Raw genomic sequence first — 9,003 nt, forward strand, 5'->3', positions numbered from 1 at the left:
AGCCGGGCGTTGTGGCGGGCGCCTGTAGTCCCAGCTGCTCGGGAGGCTGAGGCAAGAGAATCGCGTAAGCCCAAGAGTTAGAGGTTGCTGTGAGCCGTGTGACGCCACGGCACTCTACCCAAGGGCGGTACAGTGAGACTCTGTCTCTACAAAAAAATAATAAAAAATTTAAAAAAGGAGAAATGGGCAAAAAATAAAGCCAAATATTTGTCCTTGTGGAAAATACTGGAATTCCGTGAGCCTAGGATGAGACTTACACATCCCTTCTACTGAGGGAAGTAGCCTTCAGCATTGGGCTTGTATCTGGCAATGGCTTTGCTAACACACATCACAGAAACACACCAGCACAAGTTTCAGAGACTGGGCTCTTCTTCAGGAATGGGCAAGCATCCATCCCGGGACCGTACCTAAGCTACCTGCCTTCTGCTTCTTGCTGGTAGACCCCCAGCCTGTTCCCTTCTCACTCAGTCCACACTGAGTAAGTATGAAGTCAGGCTCCTCTTCTTACTAGCTGGGTGAACTTCTTGTATCTTTTTCCTCATCTGTGAAATGCAAATAATGGTACCTGATTGTTACTGTAGAGGTTAAGTTAGAATGCAATCTAAAATAATAGCAATTTCTAATTATTATTCTAGCCAGCTTCCAGTGGACTTCAGAATCTTATGATGCAAAATATATATAAGAACAGATAGGAGGCTGGGCTCAGTGGCTCACACCTGTCATCCTAGCACTCCAGGAGGCCAAGGCTGGTGGATTGCCTGAGCTCACAGGTTGCCTCAGCCAGAGCAAGACCTCGTCTCTAAAAATAGTGAGGCATTGTGGTGAGCACCTGTAGTCCGAACTACTTGAGTGGCTGAGGCAAGAGAATCACTTGAGCCCTAGACTTTGAGGTTGCTGTGAGCTATGAAGTCACAGCACTCTACTGAGGGTGACAAAACGAGACTGTCTCACAAAAAAACAACAGGTAAAGATATTTGGGAATGTCCTGGATGAAAATGAGGTCTGCAAGTTACCCAAAATACTGTATTACTTGCTAATCTGTGAAGGTGTTCTGGAAAGGAAAGTCCAGTCCAAGGACAAGTTACAGCAGAACTTCACAGAAAAATTAGGATACAAATACCCTATCTTTTCAACTACTGTTAATTTTATCATTTGTACTCAGTCATTTTACAGGGAAGGAAAAGAACTATGACTGTTAAGTCGTTTTCAGCAACCAGAGGGAGCTGATCCTCACCCAAATTGCTCTGCCTCTTAACCACCCTAACAGGGTAGCAACAAAGAACTTTCAGAGCTGGGCCACTCCTGCCTGTAATCCCAGCACTATGGGAAGCCGAGGCAGGTGGATTGCTTGAGCTCAGTAGTTCTAGACCAGCCTGAGCAAGAGAGAGACCCATCTCTACTAATAGAAAAACTAGCTGGGCATCCTGGTAGGTGCCTGTAGTCCCAACTACTCGGGCAGCTGAGGCAGGTGTATCCCTTGAATCCAGGAGTTTGAAGTTGCTGTGAGCTGTGATGCTAGAGCACTCTACCCAGCAGGGTCCTGGTAAAAAAAAAAAAAAAACTTTTTTTTTTTTTTCAACTTATGGTTATCTGTAGTCTTCCCCCAGAGCCTGGACGGTTGTGCTTTGCCTGTTAGCAGGAGGGCATCTCCTGTGGCCTATTAAGAAACCCAGGTGCGTCCCAGCTACTCGGGAGGCTGAGGCAAGAGAATCGCTTAAGCCCAGGAGTTGGAGGTTACTGTGAGCTGTGTGAGGCCACGGCGCTCTACCGAGGGCCATAAAGTGAGATTCTGTCTCTACAAAAAAAAAGAAACCCAGGTGCTTCCCCTGCCATGTATGACATTTAACAGTATGACCTTTATTTCTTTAACTTTTGTTTTTTAGGGAAGGGAGACATTGGTTGACATCAATACTCTTCCTTTTTCTCCTATTACTGAGCAAAACATACATAAAATTTACCATCTTTAAGTGTATGATTCAGGAGCACCAACTCTGTACCCACTGAAAAATAACTTCCCACGGGCAGTGCCTGTGGCTCAGTGGGTAGGGCGCCATCCCTGTATACCGAGGGTGGCAGGTTCAAACCCGGCTCCAGCCAAACTGCAACAACAACAAAAAACTAGCCAGGCACTGTGGCAGGCGCCTGTAGTTCCACCTATTCAGGAGGCTGAGGCAAGAGAATCGCTTAAGCCCAAGAGTTGGAGGTTGCTGTGAGCTGTGACACCACGGCATTCTACACAGGGTGACAAAGTGAAACTGTCTCTAAAAAAAAAAAAAAAGAAAGAAAAATAACTCCCAATTCCACCCTCATCCTGACCACATTGTAAGGTAGTCATCTGCTGAAGGTAAAGGGCACTGACTTAGTATATTTCCCTTTACAAGTCACTGAAATGAGGTAAATTTTACTGTTATTATGGGAGTGGACACAAAGCTACAAAGAATGTTAATATGTAACATGCTTGTCATCTCCCTTTCCAAATTAGCTATAAAGATCAAGTAATTTTGGTTTATTGTAATGAAGTAAGAAAAGTTCACATTATCTTTGCCAAAATAAGTAGTTGAACTTGGGCCGGCTAATAGTACTGAAAAAATGGAGACTATTGGTCAGGCCAGGTGGCTCATGCCTGTAATCCCAGCACCCTGAGACTAAGGAGGCTGGATTGCTTCAGCTCAGGAGTTTGAGACCACACTGAGCCAGAGCAAGACCCCATCTCTTCTAAAAATAGAAAAACTGAGGCAAGAGGATCGCTTGAGCCTGAGAGTTTGAGGTTGCTGTGCGCTATGATGACACCATGGCACTCTAACCAGGGAGACAAAGTGAGATTCTTGTCTTAAAAAAAAAAAAATTGATAATACAGTCATTACCCAACTTGATGATTTAGTCCAATACTAATGCTCATTTTGTGGCTCCTGCAATGAAAACTGCATTTTATTATAGAAAAAAAGCACACAATATGAAGCCAGAAGATTTAATTCATGCCCACATAGGAGAAAAATTCTTTCAATTCAAGTTGGGGGGTGGAGTGCTCCCACTGAATGGGCACAATGTAGGGGTATGTGGCACACCTTGTGGGTACAGGAGATAGCCACAAGGGGGACGCTACCTAACAAATTCAAATATTGTGATTTGGTCATTTATACACTCATACGTTAACCTGAAAAAAAAATTTTTTTAAGCACAAAAACAGGCTACTCGGGAGGCTGAGGCAAGAGAATCGAGGCAAGAGAATCACCTAAGCCCAAGAGCTGAAGGTTGCTATGAGCTGTGATGCCACAGCACTCTGCCCAGGGCGACAAAGTGAAACTGTCTCAAAAAAAAAAAGCACAAAAACAGGAGGAAAATATTAAAAGGATCTAAATATACACAAGCACATCCAGCAAATGGCCATTGAGATTTTTTTTTTAAGTTTTATCAAAGGGACTTTTTTAATTCTAGGAAAAGTTTGACACAAAAATTCACTGATTTGGAGCACTCAGTATAGTTTGTATTAATGAACTAACAAATAGTTATTCAATGTTTTTAAAATTTATTGGACCCAATAAAAAAAATTTTAAATACATTGAACTCTTAACATATCGTCAGTACATTTTTAGGCAATAAAAATAGCTTTTTGGCTAAATCTTCATCTTACATGGCAGTGTAAGCCTTTTAAACCTTTACAAGGCCAAATATTCTTTCATACAATCATTTATATTACTACCTGCAAACCAGGTATGCTTTTCAAAATTTAGAAAAGCCTACGATATTGTATCTATAATAATGAAATTGATTTATCAAAGAGACTTCATGGAGCTGCATCTGGTTCAGCAAGCCCCCTGGGTTAGTGCCGGGCACACAAACAGGCACTGACAGCACGGGGAGCCTCCTCACTCCCCTGCGCAGCTGACACTGGGCCTTACACAGGCGCCAGGCAGGCACAAGGTAATAAAAAGTTAATAGGTATAGGGTCAGAATTCAACCCAGTCAGAGTCTACTCTGCTCATGGTAGAATTTTATTCATTTGGATTCCTACCTAGAAGAATTGGTAAATAATCTAAACTTTAAAAATTTTGGATCAGGGTGGCGCCTGTGGCTCAGTGAGCAGGGCGCCGGCCCCATATACCGAGGGTGGTGGGTTCAAACCCAGCCCCAGCCAAACTGCAACAAAAAAAATAGCCAGGTGTTGTGGCGGACACCTGTAGTCCCAGCTCCTCTGGAGGCTGAGGCAGGAGAATCACCTAAGCCCAGGAGTCGGAGGTTGCTGTGAGCTGTGTGAGGCCACGGCACTCTACCGAGGGCAATAAAGTGAAACTCTGTCTCTACAAAAAAAATTATAATAATAATAAATAAATAAATAAAAGTAAGACATATTACGATGAAAATCACTCAAAGCAAAAAGAAAAACTGTTCCCCAATGATAATTACCATATTAATGATTCAACAGGTCAAATTCAAGTTTAAAAGCAAAAGAGCATCATCACCTATACCTACCCTACATACAACTCCCCCCCCAAAAAAAACACCATAAGGGGCAGAGGGGAATGGTAGAAGGCAGGATGGCAGGTGGGGCCAGGGAGGTGTGGGTAGGTGGCAAGAGGAAATAGTCCAAATGCATTTTCACAGTAACATTTTAAGCTTTTTTTTTTTTTTGTAGAGACAGAGTCTCACTTTATGGCCCTCAGTAGAATGCCGTGGCCTCACACAGCTCACAGCAACCTCCAACTCCTGGGCTTAAGCGATTCCCTTGTCTCAGCCTCCCGAGTAGCTGGGACTACAGGCGCCGGCCACAACACCCGGCTATTTTTTTTTTTTGGTTGCAGTTTGGCCGGGCCGGGTTTGAACCCGCCACCCTTGGTATATGGGGCTGGCGCCCTACCGACTGAGCCACAGGTGCCGCCCGCATTTTAAGCTTTTTTTAGACTCACTCTCCAATTACTTGATGTGGTTTTCCAACTGCGCAGATTTTCCACGGCCAAGTACATTCTTATTTGATGAATTAATTTATTCATTCAACAGATACACATGTGTATACAGTGCTAGACATAAAAAGATGCGTGCTCTGGCTTTGTGGAATTTAGTGTATAGTAGGGGTGATGACTACACACAAATAAATATATATTTACAGGCCACGAAGGAAAAGTAAAAGGCACTGTGATGATTCAGTGACCTCACTGCCAGCCAGGAGCATTCTAGATGCTGCTCACATGTGCTGTATCTCACTGACACCTTGAAATGAGCCTATATATATATATATATATATATATTTTTTTTTTTTTTTTCCTGAAGTTTTTGGCCAGGGCTGGGTTTGAACCTGCCAACTCTGGCATATGGGGCCGATGTCCTACTCCTTTGAGCCACAGTCACCGCCCCAAAATGAACCTATTTATTGTTGGAGATTCCTTGAGAGTACAATAAGCCAGGTTACACTAATTGCATTTGTTAGGTAAAGTCCCTCTTGCAATCATGTCTTGCCCCCAGAAGGTGTGGCACACACCAAGGCCCCACCCCCCTCCCTCCGTCCCTCTTTCTGCTTTTCCTCCCCCCCATGACCTTAATTGTCATTAATTGTCCTCATATCAAAATTGAGTACATAGGATTCATGCTTCTCCATTTTTGTGATGCTTTACTAAGAATAATGTCTTCCACGTCCATCCACGTTAATACGAAGGATGTAAAGTCTCCATTTTTTTTAATGGCTGAATAGTATTCCATGGTATACATATACCACAGCTTGTTAATCCATTCCTGGGTTGATGGGCATTTAGGCTGTTTCCACATTTTGGCGATTGTAAATTGAGCTGCAATAAACAGTCTAGTACAAGTGTCCTTATGATAAAAGGATTTTTTTCCTTCTGGGTAGATGCCCAGTAATGGGATTGCAGGATCAAATGGGAGGTCTGGCTTGAGTGCTTTGAGGTTTCTCCATACTTTCCTTCCAGAAAGGTTGTACTAGTTTGCAGTCCCACCAGCAGTGTAAAAGTGTCCCCTTCTCTCCACATCCACGCCAGCATCTGCAGTTTTGAGATTTTGTGATGTGGGCCATTCTCACTGGGGTTAGATGGTATCTCAGGGTGGTTTTGATTTGCATTTCTCTAAGAGATAGGGATGATGAACATTTTTTCATACGTTTGTTAGCCATTCGTCTGTCTTCTTTAGAGAAGGTTCTATTCATGTCTCTTGCCCATTGATATATGGGATTATTGGCTTTTTTCATGTGAATTAATTTGAGTTCTCTATAGATCCCAGTTATCAAGCTTTTGTCTGATTCAAAATATGCAAATATCCTTTCCCATTGTGTAGGTTGTCTCTTTGCTTTGGTTATTGTCTCCTTAGCTGTACAGAAGCTTTTCAGTTTAATGAAGTCCCATTTGTTTATTGTTGTTGTTGTTGCAATTGCCTTGGCAGTCTTCTTCATGAAGTCTTTCCCCAGGCCAATATCTTCCAGTGTTTTTCCTATGCTTTCTTGGAGGATTTTTATTGTTTCATGCCTTAAATTTAAGTCCTTTATCCATTTTGAATCAATTTTTGTGAGTGGGGAAAGGTGTGGGTCCAGTTTCACTCTTTTACATGTGGATATCCAGCTCTCCCAACACCATTTATTGAACAGGGAGTCTTTCCCCCAAGGTATGTTCTTGTTTGGTTTATCAACGATTAGGTGGTTGTAAGGTATTAGTTTCATTTCTTGGTTTTCTATTTGATTCCAAGTGTCTATGTCTCTATTTTTGTGCCAATACCATGCTGTCTTGACCACTATGGCTTTGTAGTACAGCCTAAAATCTGGTATGCTGATGCCTCCAGCTTTAATTTTTATTACTAAGAACTGCCTTACCTATATGGGGTTTTTTCTGGTTCCATACAAAACGCAGAATCATTTTTTCCAAATCTTGAAAGTACGACGTTGGTATTTTGATAGGAATGGCATTGAATAGGTAGATTGCTTTGGGAAGTATAGACATTTTAACAATGTTGATTCTGCCCATCCATGAGCATGGTGTGTTCTTCCATTTGTTAAAATCCTCTGCTATAGGATTTCATAATTTTCTTTATAGAGATTCTTCGCCTCCTTCGTTAGGTATATTCCTAGGTATTTCATTTTCTTTGAAACTATGGTGAAGGGAGCTGTGTCCTTAATTAGCTTCTCATCTTCACTGTTACTGGCGTATACAAAGGCTACTGACTTGTGGACATTGATTTTATATCCTGAAACATTACTGTATTTTTTGATGACTTCTAGGAGTCTTGTGGTTGAGTCTTTGCGATTCTCTAAGTATAAAATCATGTCGTCAGCAAAGAGGGAGAGTTTGACCTCCTCTGCTCCCATTTGGATTCCCTTTATTTCCTTGTCTTGCCTAATTGTATTGGCTAGAACTTCCAGCACTATGTTGAATAGTAAAGGTGACAGAGGACAACCTTGTCTGGTTCCAGTTCTAAGGGGAAAAGCTTTCAGTTTTACTCCATTCAGTAAAATATTGGCTGTGGGTTTGTCATAGATAGCTTCAATCAGTTTTAGAAATGAGCCACCTATGCCTATACTCTTCAGTGTTCTAATTAGAAAAAGATGCTGGATTTTATCAAATGCTTTCTCTGCATCTATTGAGAGGATCATATGATCTTTATTTTTGCCTCTGTTAATATGGTGGATAATGTTTATAGACTTGCATATGTTAAACCAGCCTTGCATACCTGGGATGAAACCTACTTGATCATGATGTATGACTTTTTTGATGATAAGTTGTAATCTATTGGCTAGGATTTTGTTGAGAATTTTTGCATCTATATTCATGAGTGAGATTGGTCTGAAATTCTCCTTTTTGTTTGGGTCTTTTCCTGGTTTTGGTATCAGGGTGATGTTTGCTTCATAGAACGTGTTGGGGAAGATTCCTTCTTCCTTGATTTTTTGGAATAATTTCTGCAATACAGGAATAAGCTCTTCCTTGAAGGTTTGATAGAATTATGGTGTGAAGCCATCTGGACCAGGGCATTTTTTGGTTGGAAGATTTTTTATTGTTTCTTTAATCTCAGTGCTTGAAATTGGTCTGTTCAGGGCGGCGCCTGTGGCTCAGTCGGTAAGGCGCCAGCCCCATATGCTGAGGGTGGCGGGTCCAAACCCAGCCCCGGCTGAACTGCAACCAAAAAATACCTGGGCGTTGTGGTGGGCACCTGTAGTCCCAGCTACTTGGGAGGCTGAGGCAAGAGAATCACTTAAGCCTAGGAGTTGGAGGTTGCTGTGAGCTGTGTGATGCCATGGCACTCTACCGAGGGCCATAAACTGAGACTCTGTCTCTACCAAAAAAAAGAAATTGGTCTGTTCAGGAGCTCTATTTCTTCCTGGCTAAGTCTAGGGAGAGGGTGTGATTCCAAATTTTGATCCATTTCCTTCACATTGTCAAATTTCTGGGCATAGAGTTTCTGGTAGTATTCAGAGATGATCTCTTGTATCTCTGTGGGATCAGTTGTTATTTCCCCTTTATCATTTCTGATTGAGATTACTAGAGATTTTACTTTTCTATTTCTCATTAGACTGGCCAATGGTTATCTATTTTATTAATTTTTTCAAAAAACCAACACCTTGTTTCATTAATTTTCTGAATGATTCTTTTGTTTTCAATTTCATTGATCTCTGATTTGATTTTGGATATTTCTTTTCTTCTACTGAGTTTAGGCTTAGATTGTTCTTCTTTTTCCAACTTCATAAGATGGCTTGTGAGTTTGTTGATGCGCTCTCTTTCTGTTTTTCGAATGTAGGCATCTAAAGCAATAAATTTTCCTCTCAAAACTGCTTTTGCAGTATCCCACAGGTTTTGGTAGCTTGTGTCTTCATTGTTGTTATGTTCAAGGAAGTTAATGATTTCCTGTTTTATTTCTTCCTTCACCCATCTGTCATTCAACAGAAGATTGTTTAATTTCCATGTCTTTGTGTGGGGTCGAACGTTTTTGTTAGAGTTGAGTTCCACCCTTAGTGCCTTATGGTCTGAGAAGATTCAAGGTAAAATTTCAATTCTTTTGATTCTGTTGATATTTGTT

Source organism: Nycticebus coucang, chromosome 2 (assembly GCF_027406575.1).
Source record: "Nycticebus coucang isolate mNycCou1 chromosome 2, mNycCou1.pri, whole genome shotgun sequence".
NCBI lineage: Eukaryota > Metazoa > Chordata > Mammalia > Primates > Lorisidae > Nycticebus > Nycticebus coucang.